Here is a 26,531-nt window from a genome sequence, read left to right as displayed (position 1 = left end):
AGATTCATTAAGGCAGTTGGTGGAGAAAATATATGCCTATAAATACATAAATTCATAACCTAAACTGGATTTGTGGTAGAGGAGCTAAAAGTCAAGAAATCCAAAATAAAGAGACAGAACTGAAGGGAGAGAGGAGTTCACAACCTCTGCCAGTAAACAGAGTACACGGAGGATCGGCCCAGTAAGCAAGATGACAATGTGGCTAATAATCTTAGTGCTAGTGGTTAAGGGCCTAGGGAAGGATGTGATGTGCCTGCAAAAGTAAAGATTTATCCTGAGTCCACTGAATACAGGTGAGCAAGCAGGTGTCAAGTGATTCCCAGTACAATCCACTACCACAGGTCACTGGAAGGGAGGTGGAAAGTTCACCACTTTGCCCACAGATTAATAGAATCCTAGTCTGCTATCTGTCAAACCAGGATCAAATCTAAAGCATTCAAACCAAGGATTGCCTTACACAGGATGATAACTAGAGGCAGTGAAGCACAGAAGGCAAGTGTGCAGGTTTTGTGAGCAAATACACCCAGGCCTAAATGTTGTCTTTGTTTTTATACTAGCATGGGAACTTGTATGACTTTCTTCACCCTCCTGACTCGTACTTTTCTCAGTAGAAAGAGAATAATGGTTGAAACTTTACATGGATTATTACAAGGATTAAAGTAGCTAACATACAGACCCTCAAAACAACACTACATGACACCCAGTTGAAAGTGTTTTTATCACATCATCGTAACTACTGGGCAAACCACCAAGTGTGAAATCATGCACTGACTCTAACAGCTTAGTCTGTGTTATGAGATGAACACATAATCAATGAATGGCAGAAACAGGACTTCGCCAGCTATATATTCAGTGGGTGCGGCTGAGGGGTCTCACTGGACCCCAGGAATAACAAGACTGATCCCACTGACAAGACAGAGAATGGTGAGACCAGGGAAGAGGAAGTGCATTGGAACAAATGAACTCTTGGAATGTTAATATCTGGAGAAGATACAAGAAAATTTTCAAGCTAAGGAATCACTGGGTTTATGACCATGATACAGGAGTTAAAAAGTCAGGCGAAAGTAGATTTTGTGTCCCATAGAATCCAAAGCACTCCATTGTCACGATCATAGGTGGATGACGCTATTATTATCTTTCTTCATAGGCTTTAGAGACTCTAGAAGTGGGTAGGAGAAGGGGATTCATATTTTATAAACTCCAGAGTTTGTATATTAGTGAGTAAAAACTGCCTTACTCTGGTTAACACTTTTTTGGACAATCTTCAAGTAGTAAATAAAGTACTTAAAACTTATTGGATTAAGCTCTGATGAGCCTAGAAATGCTAAGGAGAAAGATAGGCATGATCTGATACAGAGTTATAGATCTGATTTCTGTGTGTGAAAATTCATATAAATTTGTTTTTGTCACACTGATTTTGATAACCTGCCATAAAACTTTTGTTAATGCTAAGAGGAAAGACACAGCTAACGCTATAAATTCATGTAGATATCTCTGCCTTACATATTTTGGTAGCAAATTAAATTTATCACTTCATTATCCCTTTCTGGCAGTTGGAAGTTGTAGACTTTAATGGAAGGTGCCAGGGTTGCTAATAGAATCTTCTCGTCACAGATGAAGGAAATGTAAAAGCAAAACTCACAAAGATTTGATGGGATTTATGCTAAAAGACAACGGCACCCAAAAGCACAAGCTAAGAATGAAGCCTGTACCCTATCAGGGGATGGAATTAATTATCTAACAGATCTGTAACTCTTTCTCTGCTATAAATAAAGACAGAAATTTTCACGTGATCACTTGGCCACAGCCATTGCCTAGTATAGATTGGAATTAATGAGGACATTTACATAAAGCTTATACTACTGTTTTCATCCCTCAAGACAGTTCATCTGTCCCTTCTCAATTGCTCCTTATTTCCCAGGTTGAGATGGACACATTACTTTCTGCTTCTATAACTCTGATATCATAAAAGCAGTTATGCTGAAAGAAGGTATAATTAGTGGTTAAAGGCAGTTTTTGCAATAAACAAAACATGGATTTGTATCATGCTTCCACTAGTAACAACTAAACCTCTTTAAGCCTTCAATTCAGTGCAATTCTGTTGCTCAGCCACGTCCAACTCTCTGAGACTTTAAGCTTTAGCTTTCACCTTTATAAAATAAGGATATAAATATATGTGTGTGTGTATATAAGTAAATGCATATATATGCATATGTGTATATAGTTATGTAAAGCATTTAATGAGTTTATTATTATTGCCGTTTTTTTTTTTTGCAATTGACCGTCCCTTGATGATAAAGTGTTCGTGTTGTTCATCACTCAACCTCAATTATCTACCACAATGCCTGGTATGTAACAGATATTCAATATGTGTTGAATGAACAGATATATATTTAAATGATTAAAAGTCAGACTCAAAGCTTCTGAGCTAGGCAGAGAGACATAAAATAAATTCTAGTTAATACTCAAAATGAAACCTGACAACAAAAGTTATGAGTTCAGAAAAGATATGTGATATTTGTTTCCAGGCATATGTTTTTAGGAGATGAGACTTAGATGACAAGAAGCACAAAAGCAGAACTTGAAAGAAAAAAAAACTACCTGCATCAAAATATAGCTTTGAACCGTTTATACTTTGCCATAGTAACACCCCACAAAATGCAGAAAGTGTACCTGTATGAATGGAAATTCAAACTCAAGAGTTTTGTCTTTATTTTAGTAAATGTTATATATAATTTTATTGTCCATTATTAACAGTGCTATTACAAGACAAAATGTCAATGCATATATTAAAGCATTAGAAAGGCATTTGGCTTAAATTTCCAGACAGATGTCCCACTGGGTTTGTTTGTATAAAGGTGGGTAGGACATTAGGGCAAAAGAGCCCAGCCCTGCATGTAACAGTCTATCTACAATCGATTTAAGGTTCTGTTCTGGGAGCTGTGGCCTCAGGCAAGGCCAGCTTTTACTAACTGAGGCTACAGGCACTGGCTGATCCTACAAAGCAAAGCAAGTTGAAGGTCTACCAAAGGACCTAATCAAATTTTCCATCTTTACAAAACAGCTTCTCATTTGCATTGTGATGCCACATCCCTTACCTGTGTCACTCCTCAAGGAGCCAGATGTTCCCCTTCTTGATTTCTAAGACCTAGCCAGCCTCCCTGATATGCAAGGCCTGAAGTATTCCAATTCCACACCCAGCTGCTGCAGGGGAGTTGGCAGAGGGAAATACATTTGTTTATGCCCCCAGCCATCCATTTTCTTTAAGCTAGTTTCCAGCCAAGATTGTTATCTAGGTACCAGTTATTATTTTCCAATGGTTAAATTCACAAGGTTTTTAGTTCCCAAAGGCTATCTGATTAAAAGGAATTTGGACACAAAAAATGTCTTTAGTATTTCTTGTATGATAGATATATCTTGCTTTGTCCCTAGAAATATTACTGAATGTTTCTTCTCTAGTTTCTTTCCTGGCCAGTTGTTTACTTTTTTAAAAGTAATTTAATGTATTTATGTATATTAACACACAGAAAAATACATAGGAACAGTATACAGTTGGAGGAATTTGAATAAATAAATATATCCATGAAACTATAACCCTAATCAAGGTATAGGACCTTTTTTTTATTTTTAGTTTAATTTAATTTTTTAACTTTACAATATTGTATTGGTTTTGCCATATATCAAAATGAATCCGCCACAGGTATACATGTGTTCCCCATCCTGTCCTCCCACCTCCCTCCCCATGTCCTCCCACCTCCCTCCCCATGTCCTCCCACCTCCCTCCCCATACCATCCCTCTGGGTCATCCCAGTGCACCAGCCCCAAGCATCCAGTATCGTGCATCGAACCTGGACTGGCGACTCGTTTCATATATGATATTATACATGTTTCAATGCCATTCTCCCAAATCATCCCACCCTCTCCCTCTCCCACAGAGTCCAAAAGACTGTTCTATATATCAGTGTCTCTTATCACTCCAGAAAATTCCCTTATGCCTTACTCCAGTAAATTTCTACTTATCACTGTTGTGATTTTGAGACTGAGCAGGACCCTATGGGGTTCCTGGGAATGGAAGACTTTCTATGTCCCCATTTCTTGTTTGTAGGGAATGGGCTTAGCCTCCATGACCTTCTCTGAGTTCCAAACAGCAGGTTCAAACTGTTGCTAACCAGGGCAGGGAGGGGATACAGAGACAATGGAGGAGCAGTCAAGAAACAGCAGTGAAGCCTTGGGACAGGATCCTGGTTCTGCCTCAAGGGATATACCTAACAATATTTTTGAGCTCTTCTGCATAAATAAACCCCCCAACAAATTGAAGATGTTAACTACTTGGTGAAGCATTCTTCATTCTATAGAGAAGGTTGGTCACAGTTTGGTAACCTCAAGAACCACCGAAGTACATCAGGAGATTGCCTGAGGCCAGATTAAAGGAGTGTAGGCCCTGAACATCCCTGATCCTTATCAGCAGCCTCACTCTTGAACCACTGCTATCAAATTCCTCACCATATCCCCACCAGTTGGGACACAGTTTTGGAGCACCAGCCTGCTGTGCCCCAACTTTCCCTCACAAAGCAATAAAGCTATTCTTTGCTGCTTCACCCAAAACTCTGTCTCTGAGATTTGATTCAGCATTGGCGCACAGTGGCCGAGGTTTTGGTATCAATTTCTAATAACATAGACTTATTTTTCCCATACTTAAATTTCACATAAATGGAATTATTTTCTAAGTATGCTTTTGTGTCTGGCTTCTTTCTCTTAACATAATGTTTTTGAAATTTATCTACCTCAAACTTTAAGGATATATGCTTTTATTTCTCTTGGGTAAATACCCAGGAGAATAGTTTGGTCTTATAAGAAAGTGTTCATCCTTGCATGAAATGTTCCCTTGATATCTCCAATTTTCTGAAGAGATCTCTAGTCTTTCCCATCCTACCATTTCCCTCTATTTCTTTGCATTGTTCACTTAAGAAGACTTTCTTTTCTCTCCTTGCTATTCTCTGGAACTCTGCATTCAGTTGGGTGGTGTCTTTCCCTTTCTCCCTTGCCTTTTCTTCTCTTCCCAGATTTTTGTAAAGCCTGCTCAGACAACCACTTTTCCCCCTTGCATTCTTTTTTCTTTGGGATGGTTTTGGGCACTTCCTCCTGTACAGTGTTACAAACCTCCATCTATATATAGTTCTTCAGGCAGTCTGCCGACCAGATCTACTCCCCCAAATCTATTTGTCACCTCCACTGTATATAGGTCGTACCTGAAAGGCCTAGTGTTTTTCTATATTCTTCAATTTAAGCCTGAATTTTGCAATAAGGAGCTCATGGTCTGAGCCACAGTCAGCTTCAGGTCCCGTTTTTGCTGACTGTATAGAGCTTCTCCATCTTCAGCTGCCAAGACTATAATCAATTTGATTTCAGTATTGACCATTTGGTGATGTGCACATATAGTGTTGTCTCTTGTGTTGCTGGAAGAATGTATTTGCTATGATTAGTGTGTTCTCTTGACAAAAACTCTGTTAGCCTTTGCCCTGCTTCATTTTGTACTCCAAGGCCAAACTTGCTATTACTCCTGGTATCTCTTGACATCCTACTTTTGTATTCCAATCTCCTATGATGAAAAAGACATCTTTTGTGGTGTTCTAGAAGGTCTTGTAAGTCTTCATAGAACCAGTAAACTTTAGCTTCTTCAGCATTAGTGGTTGGGGCGTAGACTTGGATTACTGTGATGCTCAATGATTTGCCTTGGAAACCACCTGATGCGAAGAGCCAACTCATTGGAAAAGCCCCTGATACTGGGAAAGAGTGAGGGCGGGAGGAGAAGGGTGTGGCAGAGGATGAGATAATTAGATAGCATCACGGACTTATTGGCTTCCTTGATAGCTCATTTGGTAAAGAATCTGTCTGCAGTACAGCAGACCCCAGTTCGACTCCTGGGTCAGGAAGATCCCCTGGAGAAGGGACAGGCTACCCACTCCAGTATTCTGGCCTAGAGAATTCCATGGACTATATTGTCCATGGGGTCACAAAGAGTTGGACACAACTGAGCGACTTTCATTTTCACTGACTCAATGCACATGAGTTTGAGCAAACTCCAGGAGATAGCGAAGGACAGGGAAGCCTGGCGTGCTGCAATCCATGAGGTCACAAAGAATTGGATATGGCTTAGTGACTAAACAACAACAACATAAGAAAGTGCCAAAGAGTTTTACAAAGTGGTTATAGCATTTTATATATCCACTGGTCTAGTTGTTCCCTATTCTTGCCAACATTTGATGTTATCAGTCTTTTTAATTTTAGCCATTACAGTGGGTGTGAGGAGGGTGTGAAATGGTATCTCATTATAGTATTTTGCTGCAATTTCCAAAGTCACCTAAACATTTTTCTCTTTTTTCTTACCCGGGTTTATCTGTTTTTACCTAGTGCTGTCCTTTACTTAGAAGAATATCATTCCTAATCACCAGTCTACCTAAACTATAGTGATGTGAAAGACCACCTGTGTGATGGAACAGAAGTTGGTGATAACAAAAGATACATCTACCAAAACATTTCCTTAACTCATTACTGCTAAGCTTCCTTTGAGTTCCCCAGGAGGGGCAGAATGAACCACCATCAACATAGCATCACAGATAGGCTTTTCAGAATTTTGGCGAACTAATTAAACAGGTGGTCTAGTCGCTAAGTCATGTCCAACTCTTGCGACCCCGTGGACTGTAGCAGGCCAGGCTCCTCTGTCCAAGGGATTCTCCAGGCAAGAATATTGGTGTGCCATTTCCTTCTCCAGGGGATCTTCCCAACCCAGGAATCAAACCCAGGTCTCCTGCATTGCAGGCAGATTCTCTACCATCTGAGCTACAGTGGAAGCCCCTAATTAAATTGAGGTCTGCTCAATCTTGAGGTCAAAAGACTAATGAAAAAATAAAGACAATGGTGTGGGGCTATAGAATATCTGTTATTGAGCTCTCTACCTTGTTTCTTTTATTCAATTGCTTCTTTCTTAGGCCTTGACTTCTACTTAACCAGTTAATGCATTCCTCTTTAGCCCAGGGAAATTATACTTGAAGCTCATTAGAATCAAGTGTATCTCTTATTAATTTATTCAAAGTAGAAAAAGAAAAAAAACTCACCACATTTCATACAATTTAGGCTAAATAAAATTTTTGAATACAGTGCAAATCAATTGAGCTGTCCTTTCATGTTGCATCCTTCAACTGCTGAATATTCTATATGGCATTTCACAGAAATATGATTTGATTTGAGAACATCTGCAGCAGTCTGGAACATATTTTCCCCTGTACTTGACTTTTAGCTCATTATAGCTCTCAGATGTTCTCTCAGCAATCCTGTGACATATTGGAGTGTTACTGAACAAACATCAGTGAAGCCTATGTCTTGAGTAGTGTCAATCTCAGTTGAAAATGTTTCAGCTTTCTTAGCATCAACACTGGAAGAATTTAATTAACCCACTGAAACTTTCAAAATGATAGTTAATGCATGTAAGAAATGAGAAATCTGAAATGGAGGAGGAGAGTGGATAAGTGCTTAACCTCCCACAAGCTGATGCCTGCCACCCTCAGTCTGCACTGAGCCAACCCATGAGAAGCCTTGCTCTCTGTGCAGCCTCCTAAATTTTGCTACGAAACCTCTGGCTTGCTCTATAGCCCCTCCGGAGATGGAGAAGGTGGAGGTGGCAACTACTGCTGTCACACTCCCCTGGTCCCCAAACAAGGTCAGCTTCCAGCCTCTAATCAGCTCCCATCCAGCTGCTCTCATGTTTTCAGTAGGTGGGGTTGGGATACCAAGGTCAGAAAAGCACTGTTGGCAGTGACACGGTTTTTTGCCCACTGCTGCTATTACATTAAGGAAGCAGCTGGTGAGATAATGTATGCCAAAGTGCTTTGTAAATTATAAAGTGCTTATATAATTGTCAAAAATAATCACTTCTGTTATTTCATTCCTAGGTTGCAGGATGAGCACTGAACTGGACCATTGGGTGGCAAAGTCCACCACTAAGCTGGCTAGATGGGTGTGTGGGGTCCAGAGGGCGGGGTCTCTGGTGACAGTACAAATTTGGAAGATAACAGAGGAGGAGGCTCTCAAAGGAGAGCCATGGATAGGCAAATGTTCGTATTTAAGAGCCAGAAAAAGGAAAGGTGTCCTGAAAGATTAACTCCAGGAAGGTTCTCTTCACACATAGAAATGTTATTTGCCTCCAAGCCTCTGCAGACTTTCTGCCTTAGCCTAGGGTATTCTTCCGATGTTTACTAGACCTTCATTTCAGATTACTTTGGGAAACACCCTCAAACTCCTCGATACCTCTGCTATCCTGTGCATTTCTCTATATCACTGTCATCATCATATCATATTATATAAATAACTCTTTAATTGCCTGATTTCCATACTAGTCTGTGAACCTTTTAAGGAAGACAACATTATAATGCTTGGCACATACTAGGCTTGATAAAAGGGAAGGGAGAAACAAGTAGAAAAGCGTGTTCAAAAATCAAAGGAGACATTTCAAATAGGAAGAAGTGGTTGACTATGGAATGTGACAAGATGTGGTGAAGACAAGACTGGGAAATGACTGGATTTGGTGATCACTATATCATGCAACCCTCACAAGAGTAGTTTTAGTGATTTTGGGGGGTGGGGATAGACAGAAATCTAATTTAAATGCATCAGAGACCGAAAAGCAAGTAAAGAATGAGACAGTGAGTAGAGGCAATGTTTTCTGGAATCTCAACTCTGAAAGGAAGAAAAAAATTCAGAAAATATTATTTATTTTTCTCAATAATCCTATGGAATGCCTACTGTTATCCCAAGTTTTTCGATGAGGAAATGGTGGCTAAGACCGAGTATGTAAGTTGCCCAAGGCCTTACTACTAACAAGAAAGAAGCTCTGTGAAAGGCACACATTCTGCTCAATTTCCTCAGCTGGATTAGGCCAATGGTTGGATCTCTTCATAGTAATTTATTTATAACCAGGTACAGGGCAGGAATAATTATCATTGCTGTGTGTTTGGGAATAAATGTCTATCTAGTATCTTCAGGCATTTTACTAAGAGGTCAGACCCAGGGTAGGGTGATGTAATGGGAAATTGCATTATGGTACCAGCTGCCAGCATGTGGAAAGAGGTGCAGAAAGAAAAGGGAAGGTCACTAAAGAAAAGCTCTTCCGTTTTATAATTTTTCAAAGGGCTACAGAGCTATCAATCCTCTGGCAACAGCTACAGGTTATTTGCAATTCTGTATTAATCCTCACTGGCTGGTAATAATAAACTCGAAATGTCAGTGACTTAATACAATAAAAGCTGATTTCTCACTCATTAAAAAAAAAGTCTGTTGTATCTCTGGATATCTTCAATGTAGCGACTCAGCAATCTAGGCCATCCATTTTATGCTGCACTTTCTCAACTTGAGTCTTCAGAGTTTGCTGTAGCAAAGGACAGGTAATTTAGAGACCTGAGCGCCCTCTGTGAAACGCTTCCCCTCCGAATCACACGCCACATCTCACTTATGTGGCAGCGACGAAAGCATGTCACCTGGTCATACGGAACATTTAAGAGGCAAAGAGGTTTACTTCTCCTACAGAACCCTGAAATGCTAGTGAGCACCACCAAGGCTGACCACAAACTCTGTAGGCATGAACAGAGGAGAAATCAGCTTGCATGCTTCTTATATATCTCAGTGAAGACTGTATACAGTAGTCTTAGAATAATTCTTAGGAGGCCTGGATTACCCCAAGTGCCACATGTTTACTTTCATTACCTTCACTTAAGACCTACATTAAATATAAAGAGATACTTAGCAACACTGGGTAACATTTAGGCTCCAAAAGGTTACCACCTTGATAGCCCTGAGATGATGGGTACCATTTACAGCTCAGTTGGAATGGGCACATGCAGAGAATAACTGCCAGCAGAGGATCTAGAGACGCTTCTCCAGTTTGAGATGAAATAGGATAAAACTGATAACGCAGGAAAGGCCAGAAAAGTGATTTAAAGGGAAAAGGCAACAGAAGTTCAAGTAGCACAGTCTTGACATGATTATCCAGAAATAATCCACAGCAGATGGGCCAGCAAGGTGTGAGGAGCTGGGAGTGAGGCTTCAGGGTGCTTCCAGGTCTATGAGACTACTTCACAGAGAGAGCCTGAAGCTGTAAATCAAAGGCTCCAAGAATCAAAGGATTCTCTACATAGCATGAGTCATGTTCTCTGAGCAGGTTGCAGTCACATCTTCTCAAACACATTTCTAGGGATCACTGGTGGCCATGAAGCACAGACTAGTACAGGGCATGGATTTTAGACACTAATAAGATTGCTTTCCAATGTCTATACAGCATGAAATGGACAGGAGATTTAGAAATGAAGTGGGTAATTAGATCAACATGGGCAACCAAACAAACTTGTCAGGTTTCTGAAGAGAAGAGGAAAAGAGATAGATACTTCATCTGGATATCTAAATGGATTTAGTTAATTGAGAGATTGAATGCCAGTTTTCAGTACAATTGAAGATATCTTTGCCTATCCTTCCTGAACTTCCAGGGTTTTAGTAACCCTATTCAATACAGTCACAATGCATAAAATTTCACAGGTAAAAAATACAAAACCAAAATGAAAAATAAAATACAAAAGCAAAGTACTATGGTGTGTCTTGTTTGATTTTTCTGGGGAGGAGGTAAATCAGATCCCTCTTTTGAATTTCAAAGAGCAGATATTTAATTCGTTTTCTCAAATCTTAGATTAAAACAACTTGGTATAAAGCTGAATATAACTAGAATTTCTGTTTGCTCTTTGCATTATCAAACTGACTCCTTTGACTCCCTTAATATCAGAAAAATATATCTTTTATCTAATACTCCCTTTATTCAAGTGGACAGAAGAGCTCAAACAGACATATAACAAATACCTGTTTTTTGTTTTTTGTTTTTTCCTCAGGGAGACTCTCAGGAGCACAGCTCAGAGTTACAGAGAGATATTTTGCTTTATTCCATAAAATCAGGATATTCCATAAAATTAGGAACAAAGCTAACTGGTTTGCAATAAATGTTCACTGATTCTGTAGAGTTCTTAGGAGTGGGTAGAGGGAATGAGTTCAAGGATAGTACTTGAATTCAAATTTTATCTTACATGCTTTTATAGTAATGGTTTCTTTACAAATCCTCAGTCCCCACCCAGAACAAGAGAAATCCTAATCTTTTTTCCTGGCTTAAAAGTACCATAAAAATGAATGTGGGTAACTTGTGTTGAAGATGAAAAGCACTTTTGCACAAGTTCTAAGTATATAATTAATATTAATGAGATGCATTCTGATTAAAGTAGTATATTTGATGAAGTATGAGGAATAACCACTTACTTTCATGAAAGTGACAAAGAGAATAATTTCATTTGTACTTGGCAATTAGATATCAATTTAATGAGTGAGAAAAAATAGGGAATTATACTTTTTAAAAGCATGATGGGGTTCTTGGAGCAGTAAAAATGTTATATGGTTTATATTTTATTTCAGGCCTACAATGGTGGACCACAACAAGGTGGGTGCAATGTTTACAAACACAAGAGCTCATGTTTGCCCAAATTCCTAAACCAAGCTCCACGTTCTGGGAAGTGAAAAGCCATGTCCTGAAACATCTTGTTCTGTGTCAGTGCCCACGTAGGCATTTCCATTCAGTTACATACCTCTGCTGGGCTTAGCTTTGAGTTGGGCTTAGCACTCCTCTACAAAGTGCTCCCAGTAATTTCTACAAAGTGATCAGAGTTCCCTTGTGAAATGAACCCACCCACCCCAGAGATGGGAGAAAACACGGGGAGATTTATAGGGGAAGAGCTATTCTGGTCATAAGCACTGCAATACTATCTTTTCCCATAAAATGAGAAACTTCTACCAGCCCCTTTCTTAATGGTTCACTTCACATTCTGACAGTTACTCTGTCAAAATAGAGGGCAAAAGTGGGCCCCTCCTTTCTACCAATTTTAGGACCAGTGATGAACCATTCAAACCAATTTACTGCCCAAACCCCCAATTAACAAATTTATTGCCATTTTGGGCTTCCCTGGTAGCTTAGATGGTAAATAGTCTGCCTGCAAAGCAGGAGACCTGAGTTTAATTCCTGGGTCGGGAATATCCCCTGGAGAAGGAAATGGAAACCCACTCCAGTATTTATGCCTGGAGAATCCTGTGGATAGGGGAGCCTGGTGGGCTACAGTTCATGGGGTCGCAAAGAATCAGACATGACTGATCAACTAATACTTTCATTCACTTCACGTTCCTTTCCATTTTACCTGGAAAGCAAACACTGATTTGTTCAGGAACTTTTTTACATGGGTATGAAAGGGAGTGCTTCAAAGGACAAAGTTACCAACTTTTAACCAGTTCAAATGAACCTAGTAAGAGCATGTTATCAACAGAAGGCCAAGAGAATGTATAAAAATAATCTATGAATACCAGCTGGAAAATCTATGCAAGATCTAGGATAAATCAATTCATAAAGCATTGCTCAAATGTTCATATTTACCCTAAGATTATACATATATTTTGGATACAAATATATCATATATCCAAATTACCCCCTATGTAGCTAGCTAGCTATGTTAGAATTAACTATAACAATAACTGCCATTGCTGCACATCAAATGTCTGCTATATGCTATACACATCACACATATGATTTCTAGTCCTCACAAAACACAAAGCACACACAAAATCACTATCATTGTCTAAATATGTCATTCCAGGAAAGGAGAACTGCAGCATTCATGTGGCTGGCATGTTCATCCAGCAGTAAGACACTGAACCAGGATTCAAATTCAGACCTGCCGGACTCCAAACACTGTGCTCCTTTTACTACAGTAGTGCACTGACTTCACTGTGGGATCCTTACACATTCATAAGCTGATGAGACACTCAGGACTACAAGACGATCAAGGACTATCAAAACTTACCCAACAGTTTTTGCTTCTAAGTAGGAATAATCACCATTTATAACAGGTGGTTGCCCTATTCTTCAAGGGTACTTGGCAGTTCAGCATTCTACCTAAGATACTACTCAAACCATCTGATGATATTTAGAGATGTAAACAAGTTGCCACAATAACCATGAGGTAGACTGATTTACTAATTTCGGGAAGTCTGAATTTCTAGGAACCAATTTTTTTTTTTTTTTTTTGCCATGTCCTATGAAGTGAACTAAAACAATAAAAAATATTTAGCCTCATATAATCAGTCATAGAAAGTGACCTCAATAATACTGCTTTCTAATTCCATCATTACCCAAGTAACTGAAAGTAATGTAACATGCTATTTGGAACTTCTCTAACAATATAACATAACTCCCCCCTTCCCATACATGCACACAAATAACTGCAGGGACAAAGCTGAAATGAGAGAAGAAAGCATGGACAAGAAATACAAGGCCATAAGATGAACTTGAAAACAAATGACCTTTATCTTCTTTGTACTCTCTTTTCTTGGTTAGCTTTGCAAGTGATCATTCAAGAAACTAGCAAAAACATGTTATCATGGAGCGTGGCCCCGCCCATCAGAACAAGACCCAGTTTCCCCCTCAGTCAGTCTCTCCCAACAGGAAGCTTCCATAAGGCTCTTATCCTTCTCCATCAGAAGGCAAACAGAAAACCACAATCACAGAAAAGTAACCCATCTTAAACATATGGACCACAGCCTTGTCTAACTCAATGAAACTATGAGCCATGCCGTGTAGGGCCATCAAAGACAGACAGGTCATGGTGGAGAGTTCTGACAAAACATGGTCCACTGGCGAGGGAATCGGAAACTCCTTCAGTATTCTTGCCTTGAGAACCCTACGAACAGTATGGAAAGGCAAAAAGATAGGACACTGAAAGATGAACTCCCCAGGTCAGAAGGTGCCCAATACGCTACTGGAGATCAGTGGAGAAATAACTCCAGACAGAATGAAGAGATGGAGCCAAAGCAAAAACAACACCCAGTTGTGGATGGGACTGGTGATAGAAGCAAGGCTGAATGATGTAATGAGCAATATTGCATAGGAACTTGGAATGTTAGGTCCATGAATCAAGGCAAATTGGAAGTGGTCAAACAGGAGATGGCAAGAGTGAACGTTGACATTCTAGGAATCAGCGAACTGAAATGGACTGGAATGGGTGAATTTAACTCAGACGACCATTATATTTACTACTGTGGGCAAGAACCCCTTTGAAGAAATGGAGTAGCCATCATAGTCAACAAAAGAGTCTGAAGTGCAGTACCTGGAAGCAATCTCAAAAATGACAGAATGATCTCAGTTCATTTCTATGGCAAACCATGCAATATCACAGTAATCCAAGTCTATACCCCAACCAGTAATGCTGAAGAAGCTGAAGCTCAATGGTACTATGAAGACCTACAAGACCTTCTAGAACTAACCTTCCAAAAATATATCCTTTTCATTACAGGGGACTGGAATGCAAAGTAGGAAGTCAAGAAATACCTGGAGTTATAGGCAAATTTGACCTTGGAGTACAGAATGAAGCAGGGCAAAGGCTAACAGTTTTGCCAAGAGAATGCACTGGAGAATGCAAACACCCTCTTCCAACAACACAAGAGAAGACTACACATGGACATCACCAGATGGTCAATACTGAAATCAGATAGATTATATTCTTTGCAGGCAAAGATGGAGAAGCTCTATACAGTCAGCAAAAACAAGAACATGATTTGACTGTGGCTCAGATCATGAACTCCCTGTGGCCAAATTCAGACTTAAATTGAAGAAAGTAGGGAAAATCACTAGACTAACAGGTATGACCTAAAGAAAATCCCTTACAATTATACAGAGGAAGTGATAAATAGATTTAAGGGACTAGATCTGATAGAGTGCCTGAAGAACTACGGATGGAGGTTCGTGATATTGTACAGGACAGAGGGATCAAGACCACTCCCAAGAAAAAGAAATGCAAAAAGGCAAAATGGCTGTCTGAGGAGGGCTTACAAATAGCTGTGAAAAGAAGAGAAGCAAAAAGCAAAAGAGAAAAGGAAAGATATACCCATGTGAATGCAAAGTTACAAAGAATATCAAAGAGAGATAAGAAAGCCTTCCTCAGTAATCAGTGCAAAGAAATAGAGGAAAACAATAGAATGGGAAAGACTAGAGATCTCTTTGAGAAGATTAGAGATACCAAGGGAACATTTCATGCAAAGATGGGCTCAGTAAAGGACAGAAATGGTATAGATCTAACAGAAGCATAAGATATTAAGAAGAGGTGGCAAGAATGCACAGAAGAACTGTATAAAAAAGATCTTCATGACCTAGATAATCATGATGGTGTGATCACTCACCTAGAGTCAGACATCCTGGAATGCGAAGTCAAGTGGGCCTTCAGTTCAGTTCAGTTTACGACCTTACGAATCATAGCACACCAGGCCTCCCTGTCCATCACCAACTCTCAGAGCTCACTCAAATTCATGTCCATAGAGTTGGTGATGCCATCCAGCCATCTCATCCTCTGTCGTCCCCTTCTCCTCCTGCTCCCAATCCCTCCCAGCATTAGGGTCTTTTCCAATGAGTCAACTCTTCACATGAGGTGACCAAAGTATTTAGGAAACATCATTACAAACAAAGCTAGTGGAGGTGATGGAATTCCCGTTGAGCTATTTAAATCCTAACAGTGATGCTGTGAAAGTGCTGTACTCAATATGCCAGCAAATTTGGAAAACTCAGCAGTGGCCACAGGACTGGAAAAGGTCAGTTTTCCTTCCAGTTCCAAAGAAAGGCAATGCCAAAGGATGCTCAAACTACCACACAATTGCGTTCATCCCACACGCTAGTAAAGTTATGCTCAAAATTCTCCAAGGCAGGCTCCAACAATACGTGAACCATGAAGTTCCAGATGTTCAAGCTGGTTTTAGAAAAGGCAGAGGAACCAGAGACCAAATTGCCAACATCCGCTGGATCATTGAAAAAGCAATAGAGTTCCAGAAAACATCTATTTTTTCTTTATTGACTATGCCAAAGCCTTTGACTGTGTGGATCACAATAAATTGTGGAAAATTCTTCAAGAGATGGGAATACCAGACCACCTGACCTGCCTCTTGAAAAATTTGAATGCAGGTCAGGAGCAATAGTTAGAACTGGACATGGAACAACAGACTGGTTCCACATAGGAAAATGAGTACGTCAAAAATATATTTTCACCCTGCTTATTTAACCTATATGCAGAGTACTTCATGAGAAATGCTGGACTGGATGAAGCCCAAGCTGGAATCAAGATTGCTGGGAGAAATAGCAATAACCTCAGATATGTAGATGACACCACCCTTATGGCAGAAAGTGAAAAGGAATTGAAGTGCCTCTTGATGAAAGTGAAAGTAGAGAGAGAAAAAGTTGACTTAAAGCTCAACATTCAGAAGACTGAGATCATGGCATCAGGTCCCATCACTTCATGGCAAATAGATGGGGAAACAGTGGCAGACTTTATTTTTTTGAACTCCAAAATCACTGCATATGGTAGCTGCAGCCATGAAATTAAAACACGTTTATTCCTTGGAAGGAAAGTTATGACCAACCTAGTTAGAATATTAAAAAGCAGAGACATTACTTTGCCAAAAAAGGTCCGTCTAGTCAAGGCTATGGTTTTTCCCATAGTCATGTACGGATGTGAGAATTGGACTATAAAGAAAGTTGAGCAACAAAGAATTGATGCTTTTGAATTGTGGAGTTGGAGAAGACTCTTGAGAGTCCCTTGGACTGCAAGGAGATCCAACCAGTCCATCCTAAAGGAAATCAGTCCTGAATATTCATTGGAAGGACTGATGCTGAAGCTGAAACTACCTGATACAAAGAGCTGACTCATTTGAAAAGACCCTGATGCTGGAAATAGTAAAGGCAGGAGGAGAAGGGGACTACAGAGGATGAGACTGTTGGATGGTAACACCGATTCAATGGATGTGAGTTTGAGTAAGCTCCAGGAGTTGGTGATGGACAAGGTGGCCTGGTGTGCTGCAGTCCATGGGATCGCAAAGAGTAGGACACTACTGAGCAACTGAAGTGAACTGACTGATGCAACAGCCCACAGGCAGGTCTCTCACCATGGATTTTTATTTTAAGTTTCCATATACTTGTTGATAAGATTAAATTGTTTTAAATAATTCCAGTTTACTTTAATAAAGTATTATATATATATTCTGGCCACAAGTTATTTGTGTGTTACAAGTATTATGGATAGTTTCTCCAATTCCCTAATTTAAATTTTCATTTCCTTAACTTGCCTTTTGATGAGCAGAAGTTAATTCTGATGAAGTGCAACTATTAATTTTTTTCAAGTATGTTTTTGTATCTTAAACAATTTTCTTATCCCAAAGGATATTTACTTACATTTTTTTAATTATATAATATTTTTTTAATTTTTATATCTGTGATATATTTAAAGTTACTTTTGTGTCCTGTGTGAGGTTAATATGAAGGTTCATTAAATACCTATGTATCTATATCTATATATGGTTATCCATTAATTCCAGCTCATTTATCGAAAAGTCTTTCCTTTCTCCATTGTATTGCTTTGGTGTCTTTGTCAAAAATCAATTGAGGTTATATGTGTGGTTTACGTCTAGACTTTCTATCTGTTCCATTGCTCTATTTGTCTGTCCTGACACTAAAACAGACTTGCTTGACTACTCCGGATTTATAGAAAATCTTGAAGACAGATAGATCAAATCTTCTAAGTGTGTTCTTTTTCAAGATTCTTTTGGCTACTGTTGGACCTTTGAAATCCAATGCAAATTTTAGAATCAGTTTGTCAACTTCTACAAATACATGTTCTAGGATTTTGATTGGGATTGTCGTATACCTACAGATCAATTTGAAGAAAATTGCATCTTAGCATATCTCTCTATTGATATTTCTTCATTAATTTTTCTCAGCAATTCTTTATAGTTTTGTAATTTGTAGTTTTCAGTGGGTGGTTACTGCACAAATTTTAATTTGTTCCTAAGTATTTTGTAGATTTTGAATGCTATTGTAAAGGGCATTTTAAAATTTAATTTTGGGGCTGTATATATAAAAATACAATTGACTTTTGTATATTGTCTTTATCTTGTGAAACTCTGCTAAGTTCATTTATTGATTTTTAGTTCCAGAGAATAGAAAGGAGAAATAAGAAGTCCTTCTTAAATGAACAATGCCAAGAAATAGAAGAAAACAATAGAATGGGAAAGACTAGAGATCTCTTCAAAAAAACAAGATATCAGGGTGTATTTCATGCAAGGATGGGCATGATAAACAACAAAGAGTAAGGACTTTACAGAAACAGAAGGGATTAAGAGGTGGCAAGAACACACAGAAGAACTACACAAAAAAGGTTCTCAATGACACGGATAACAATGATGGTGTGATCACTTACCTAGATCCAGACATTCTGGAGTGTGAAGTCAAGTGGGTATTAGGAAGCATTACTATGAACAAAGCAAGTGGAGGTGATGGAATTCTAGCTGAAAGCTATTTAAAATCCTAAACGATGATGCTGTTAAAGTACCACATTCAATATGTCAGCAAATTTGGAAAACTCAGCAGTGGCCATGGGACTGGAAAAGGTTAATTTTTCATTCCAATCTCAAAGAAGGGCAGTGCCAAAAAATGCTCAAGTTACCGTACAGCTGTACGTGTTTCACACGCTAGCAAGGTTATGCTCAAAATCCTTCAAGCTAGACTTCAGCAGTATGTGAATCGAAAATTCCAGATGTAGAGGCTGGGTTTGGAAAAGGCAGAGGAACCAGAGACCAAATTGCCAAGATTCCTTGGATCATAGAGAAAGCAAGAGAGTTCCAGAAAAACATCTACTTCTTCTTTATTGACTATGCTAAAGCCTTTGACTATGAGGATCAAAACAAAGTGGAAAATTCTTAAAGATATGGGAATACTACCTTACCTGCCTCCTGAGAAACCTGTGTATGTGGTTTCAAGAAGCAACAGTTGGAACTAGACATGGAACAAAGAACTGGTTCTAAATTGGGAAAGGAGTATGTCAAGGCTATTGACTGTCACCCTGCTTATTTAATTTCTATGCAGAGTACATCATGAGAAATGATAGCCTGGATGAATCACAAACTGAAATCAAGATTGCTGGGAGAAATATCAACAATCTCGGATATGCAGATGATATCATTCTAATGGCAGAAAGTGAAGAGGAACTAAAGAACCTTTTGATCAAGGTGAAAGAGGAAAGTGAAAAGGCTGGCTTAAAACTCAACATTCAAAAACTAAGATCTTGGCATCTGGTCTCATCATTTTATGGCAAACAGAAGGGGAAAAAGTGGAAGCAGTGATAGATCTTATTTTCTTGGGCTCCAAAATCATTGTGGACAGTGACTGCAGCCATGAAATTAAAAGACTCTTGCTCCTTGGAAAGAAAAGCAATGACAAACCTAGACAGCATACTAAACAGAAGAAACATCATTTTGCCAACAAAGGTCCATATAGTCAAAGATATATTTTTTCCAGTAATCCTGTATGGATGTGAGAGCTGAACCATAAAGAAGGCTACATCAGGAAGAATTCTTTTGAATTGTGCTGCAGGAGAAGACTCTTGGGAGAGTCTCTTAGATAGCGAGGAGTTCCAATAAGTCAATCTAAAGGGAATCTACCCTGAATATTCATTGAAAGGACTGATGCTGAAGTTCCAATACTTTTGCCACCTATTGCAAAGAGCTGACTCTTTGGAAAAGATTCTGATGCTGGGAAAAACTGATGTCAAAAGGAGAAGGGAGCAGTACAGGATAAGATGGTTAGATAGCATCACTGATTCAAGACATGAATTTGAGCAAACTTCGGGAGATAGTGCAGGATAGGAAAGCCTGGTGTGCTGCAGCCCATAGGATCTCAAAGAATTGGACACAACTTATTGATTGAACAAGAACAACAATAGTGTTTTTACAGGTGCTTTACAAGTTTTATGTACACAATATTACTACCTGCAAATTAAGACAGTCTTCATAGTCTTTGTTTCCAATTTAGATACCATTTATTTCTTTTTGTGTCCCTATTGCAGTAGTTAGGACCTCCAGTATAATGTTGGATATAAGTAGTGAGTGTAGACATTTATGCCTAGTTCTTGATCTTAGGGAAAGTTGATTTTTTTTCACCATTACATATAGTATGAACTATAGAATTTAAATAAATGCTTTATCAGGTTGAGGGTTTCCACTAGATTGCTTAGGTTTTTATGATGAGTAGTTGCTGGATTTTGTCAAATGCTTTTTCTGCCTCTAAGGACTTGTATCTAGAACATATATAGAATTTCTAAAATTTAATTAAAAAATCAACCCAATTTTTAAGTAGGGGAAAGAACTGAATAGACTCTTCAGAGAAGAAGATATATGGATATGTAAAAAGAACACAAAGAAGTGGTGAACATCATGAATTTCCAGGGCAATAAAAATTAATATTACAGTATGGTTGTCATGTACATACACTAAAATGTCTAAAATGAAAAGGAAAGAGAATACTAAATGTTGGCTGGAATGTGGAAAAACCAAAACACCCATCTGCAGTTGTAGGAGTGTAAAATGCTGCAATCACTTTGGAAATCTGTTTGTAGGTTTCTTATAAAGCATACACATTACCTTATGATGCAGATATTACACACCTGGATTTTACTCAAGAGAAGTAAAAATTTGTATTCACAAAACCATTTATGCCTGAATGCCTATTTCAGATATATTTACAATATTGGGGAAGTGAACCTAGCCCAAATGTTGATTTGAACGAATACTCAAATTGTGGTATATTTATACAATAAAATATTATTTACCAATAAAAATGAATTGCTTTACAGCCCCCCAAACATGGATGAATCTCTGAAACACTGTATTGAGAATAACCACACAGAAAAAAGCATACATTATGGAATTCTAGTTGTATCATGCTAAAGCATATGAGCAAACTAACCTATGTTGATGGAAATTAGTGTTTGCTTCTGCTGGTAGGAAAGACAGAGAGATAATGACTGGGAAAATGTAGAAGGGAATCCAAGAGGTGTTGGCAATGTTGTGTATCTTGATAGATGCAAGGATTTTATTGGTGTATTGTTGGCCAAAACTCATCAAATGGTTTAAGATCTATCCATTTTTATGTAAACTAATCTTCAATTTGGAAAAATGAAAAGCACAAAAAAATAAATAGCATGAAGACATAAGACTTTTAAAGTTTTTAGTAAACAGGAGATACCACTGTTATTATGAGGACTTTTGTGATAGTCATGCTTATGACATTATATATTCCTTGTGGATGCTTCGTTGTTCCCTGTATTGAAAAACATACCAGAGACAAGTAAATAGGTAGAGATCTACATACAAAGCACCACCACTACATAGCAGTAGTTTTATAAATCATATTCCTTTTGATTTTAAAAACACGAGAAGGATGCAACTGGCCATACAGATGCACACATTTTGGTTTTTATCATCAAAATAAAACCTTGTATTATGAATCACTATACAAGCACCAGACAGTGTTTCTGATTTTATCCCAATGAAAGCTTTTTAATGAGTACACATTATGTTCACTTATTAATATCACTGATAGGTATTTCATCATATTTTAATACCTACTGAAAGTAATTTGGCACGTTTACTGTTTTCTTCTAAAGTGCTTGCTATTCTTGAAAGGGCCTGGCTGGAATTTTAATTATAAACTGGCTTTCTTTTTTTCTTCTAAAGAAGGACACCACAGATAGTCTGTGCAACTTAATTCTATACACATGGAGCATTGTGCGAGGTGCTTGAAAATTCAAATATAAATGAGACATGATCTCTGTTTTCCAGAAGCTCATAATGAGCTCAGTGATGGACAAGAAGTAATATAACTAGAAGATCATCTAATAACTGCAATACTGGTTATATGAACAAAGGGCTGTAGGAGAAAAGTGAAAGTGAAAGTCACTCAGTTGTGTCTCTTTGCAACCCCATGGACTATACAGTCGATGGAATTCTCCAGGCCAGAATACTGGAGTAGGTAGCCTTCCCCTTCTCCAACCCAGGGATCGAACCTAGGCATCCTGCATTGCAGGCAGATTCTTTACCAGCTGAGCCACAAGGGAAGCCCAAGAAAACTGGAGTGGGTACCCTATCCCTTCTCCAGGGAATCTTCCCAACCCAGGAATCGAACCGGGGTCTCTTCCATTGCAGGCAGATTCTTTACCAACTGAGCTATCAAAGAAGCAACTCAATTTTCCTAGAGGGAGAGGAAGACAGTCATAGATGACTTCACAAAGGAAGTGACATTTAAGATAGATAACACATTTAAGATTTAAAAAAATAAAAGAGTGATTAATACATCATTCGGCAATTCAGCTACCATGCTGTTGCTCCTACATGATGAACATTAGGTCAGGCACTGGCACATGGTGTGGTCTAGACCCTCAAGAAGCTTATACTCCAGGTACATTTTGCCAATTCTAGAAGGAATCAAGGTCGCTCAGTTGCATACCTCATTCTTTTCACTCTGGCTTCTTTCCATCTCATTTTACTAGACTCATACACCATAAAAGACATTTAAGTTCAAAGTTACTATTTTTCTTTTTTCATTTTTGATGTAATGGGGGAAATGATGCATGGTAAATATTGACTGTTAGTTCTACCACTTAGCTGTTTTCTTACAGCATTTATTTATTCATTCATTTACTTATTCAAACATCATTTATTAAGCCCTTACTGAGTATCAGTGGGTACCGAGGAATTGGCATACAAAGGGGAAGACTGTCTGGCAGAAGAATCAGAGATGCAGAGATTCAAATGCTGTGTGATACTGGTTGCAACTCAGATGGAAGAAGAAAAGGAGAAATTAACCCTGGTCAGAGAGGTCAGAGAATAACTCAAAGAGAAGAGGATGCTTTAATTACTCTTTAGTGAACTGGAAAGACTCCAGATGTAAAGAAGAGCAGGTGAAAATGCGCACAGACCCCAAGCAATCAGCTGTGTTGTCCTGTGTTGTTTTCTCTCAAGGGCTCTTGCTTAGGAATTCTGCTTTTATCCTAAGCACAGAAAAGTGCAGTCATTTCCTTCCATACTTTCTGATTGTAAAATTTTGTTTTTTTCTTTTAGCATGCAATTTTTTCCATGTTTCTCAAGCAAATTATCTCAACATAATTCTTATTTTCACACCTTAAAATGCCAAATATTAGCATTTTATTTTCTAATGTCACTAAAATATATACTTCGCCTCCAACTCTAAAGAAGAATTTGTGGATAAAGATATAATCGCAGTTACATTTTCATTTAAGTATTCTTCACAACACTTTATCTAAACTATTTAAGGCGAATCGTATTTCAAAATTCAGAAACTTTTTTGGACTTTAAGAAAGAAAAATGGTACATTTACTACATTATACCTAATACCTCCAGCAAGATGCGGAGTGGCAACCTGGACTCAAACACATTAGTCTCTCTGCAGTAAACATGCAAATGTTCACTCTAAAAGGAATAAATAAAGATTATAAATAGCCTCATATCAGTTCAGGCCAGGTTTGCTGCCAAATGAGTTATGTGAAACATTTGGTTACAGAGTTTTTTTGGTTTCAGAATTGTTAATGAGAGAATGCGGACTTGTGGTTATCCTCATTTTATAGTTTGAGACACAGATTTAGAGAGATTAATTAACTCACCGGAGTTGCTTAGTTAATAAGTGACGAAGCCTCATAGAAACCCCACAGGCTTGCTCTGAACTCTGCCAGTAACCACTGTCCCACATACAGCAAGCAAACATTTCACTTTTATTGAGCTGCCAGGTTTTTGCCAGGTAAAGAGGGAATTAAGGTAACTGAGTATAAAATAAAAGGGTTTGGCTACAGATGCCCCTCCATTTTTGATGATATTGTGAATAGTCTCAACTTCCTAATCCTCACAGACATCCTCATTGCTGACTGTGGAGGAAAATGAGACTTGAGCCATGGAAACAAGGATTTGGCCACATTAGTTATGTTAGCTTTCAAGTAATTAGTGTATTTAATATATTCTCCCTAATGCATGCCTCATGTATTAATTGATTAAACTTCCCAAGCAATGTTTCTTCATGTGACTTTGGAAGAGCAAGAAGTCAGGCATGGACTCTGGATGTCATGCCTTTGACAACTGTCTCTGCGTTACAATTCTTCTTGCTTACGTGTCTTTGATCCAACAACTGAACTAACTCCCTGGTTCCTCAATGGGCATGTTCAACCACTGGTCATTCAGAACCCAGTGTGCTGCTTCTCTGGATTTCCTCTCCCTATTCTCTATGTCATTTCTCTTCCAGCTCAAAATCATTTCTTACCAGCTTTCTCCTACAAAAGAAGCTGTGTTATGTCCATCACTATCTTCTCAGTCTCTGACTGTACAGTACTCAGTTGCTATTCACTTCAGTCCTCTTGGCAACATGGATCTTTGTGTTCTTCCATCAGAATCAGGATGTTAAAATGCAGATTCCTGGACGCACCTTTGACCAGTTAAATCAGGATCTCTAGGAGTGGAGCCGGGGAATCTACACTGTCAGATGTATGCCACATGGTATTCAAGCACCATGAGTTTGAGATAACAGCTTTGTGGTGTAGAAGAGCTATGACTGCCCTTCCTATGGAATCTACTCTCATGCTTGCAGGCACAAATTTATACAACTTGCACCATAAGACCAGAGCAAACTATAAATGCCTGACTTCTTGCTCTTCCAAAGTCACATGAAGAAACATTGCTTGGGAAGTTTAATCAATTAATACGTGAGGCATGCATTAGGGAGAATATATTAAATATACTAATTACTTGAAAGATAACATGACTAATTTGGCCAAATCCTTGTTTCCATGGCTCAAGTCTCATTTTCCTCCATCTTCAAACACTGCACTGTAATTGGTTTCTTCTAAATTTCTACTCTAATTTATTCTAGCCTGACCTCTGAGTGAAAGATTAAGTAGAGTAACAATTATACTTTCCAAACAAATTTTTTTCCTGTCTAAAGAAGCCAGCTACTTCTAGCGGGGCTTTTTAAAAGCGTCTGCATCTTCTCTTGTTTCCCTATAGCATGAAAACATGGTAAGAAGCAGCATCCTACTCTTTAGCTAATGAGAATATAATATGAATTACTGTCAAAGATACACACACATACATACACCAGGAAAGAACAGCTAGGAAGCCACCTGTACTGTGGACCCGGAGTGCTTTGATTCACTATTAGGAATATTAACCTAAAGGAGATAGTCACCTATTGTTTGAGTCATGTCAGCCCTCACCGGAGACTCTGGGGCATAGATCTATTTACCAGACCATCTGCTTGTTCCTCAACTTAGTGCTGAGAAATGAATTAGTAATACAATCACATAGGCAAGATCTTCCTTTTTTTTTTTAACAAATGATAATACTGGAAATTACGCTTACAACTTTGATGAAGGCTGGGCTTACCAAAATGAAGTCTAAACCTAGATTCAAACTATCTGAAAATCAGTTTCCACTTATGTTATTGACACAAGTGTATCCATCATTACCTATCTTTTATTTGAATATGTAAGTTTTGAAATGAGTGTGGAAGTCCTTTAGAGACAAAATGACGCAGTGCAATGCAGCCTTTTCCATTTCAGCTCTCACGATGACTGCATATATTTGAGACAATGCTTTTATAGATGGTCATAAACTATCAAAACCATCACGTCAGAAACAATTAACTGGATATGTTTACATTGCATGAGCGTAAAGTTATTTGTAAATTTTTTTTAGTTATGAACAACCTTGGGATATTGATGGTCATTGATAAAGGCATGAGCACTCACTGTCTAAATACTCTCAGACTCAGTTTATAGTAATATGATTAGTTACACTAATAATACTGCTTGGGCACAGTCTTGCTAATTATAATATTATAAATATTAATGTCACCCAGCCTTTCTGTTTGATTGCTATTCATGGAGTCATTCATCACGATATTTTCCTGGAAACCAGCAAGATTTTATTCCCCCCCCCCCTTTTATTTTTGATCACTGGACTTGCAGTCATTCATACACATTAATCTATAAGAAGCTCTTATTTTTGGCTATCTCAATGTAAATCATTATATGATGTTTCTCTTATTCTTTCTGAGTCCCTAACCATGCCATCGAAAGCACAGAACCCAGGGTTTTTGTTTTCCATTCTTTTTCATGTGACCTGTTTCAAGTTAAGATTCATTTGAATTATTAAATGCTTCCTTAAAGAATCTTTTTATACTTGCCTCTCTTTTTTTAAAGTTAATTATTGATGTAGTGACAAGCTGAAAAGACTAAGAATTATAATTTTTTCCTCCCCTCATTCAGGACTCAAGAAACGTCTTCTGACAATGGTTGTCTATTTAGAATAATACAAAGGAAATACAAAGGCAAAATACTGAATGTTGTTTCAGAAAAGATTTGCTAAAATCACTGTATTATACAAAATGTAAATGTAGTGTATATTTCTCTGAAAATAGCAGTTAGAGAGAAAGTTGGGACATAACCTTTTGAGCCCAGATTTAACCACACACATAGCAGAAGCAGTTACAAAAGATACTGATTAGATTTTAATTTTAAAAACTTCATCATATT

At 38.3% G+C, this 26,531-nt stretch overlaps 1 protein-coding gene across 1 annotated transcript in view; it reads right to left on the bottom strand.

The window, feature by feature from the left end:
- The window catches only part of DPYD (dihydropyrimidine dehydrogenase), a 922,445-nt gene that overhangs the window by 113,074 nt on the left and 782,840 nt on the right, over positions 1 to 26,531 (bottom strand).

The sequence above is a fragment of the Bos taurus genome, chromosome 3 (genome assembly GCF_002263795.3).
Source record: "Bos taurus isolate L1 Dominette 01449 registration number 42190680 breed Hereford chromosome 3, ARS-UCD2.0, whole genome shotgun sequence".
Lineage (NCBI taxonomy): Eukaryota > Metazoa > Chordata > Mammalia > Artiodactyla > Bovidae > Bos > Bos taurus.
The sequence above is the reverse complement of the archived record's forward strand: the minus strand, read 5'-3'. Positions and strand labels throughout refer to the sequence as shown.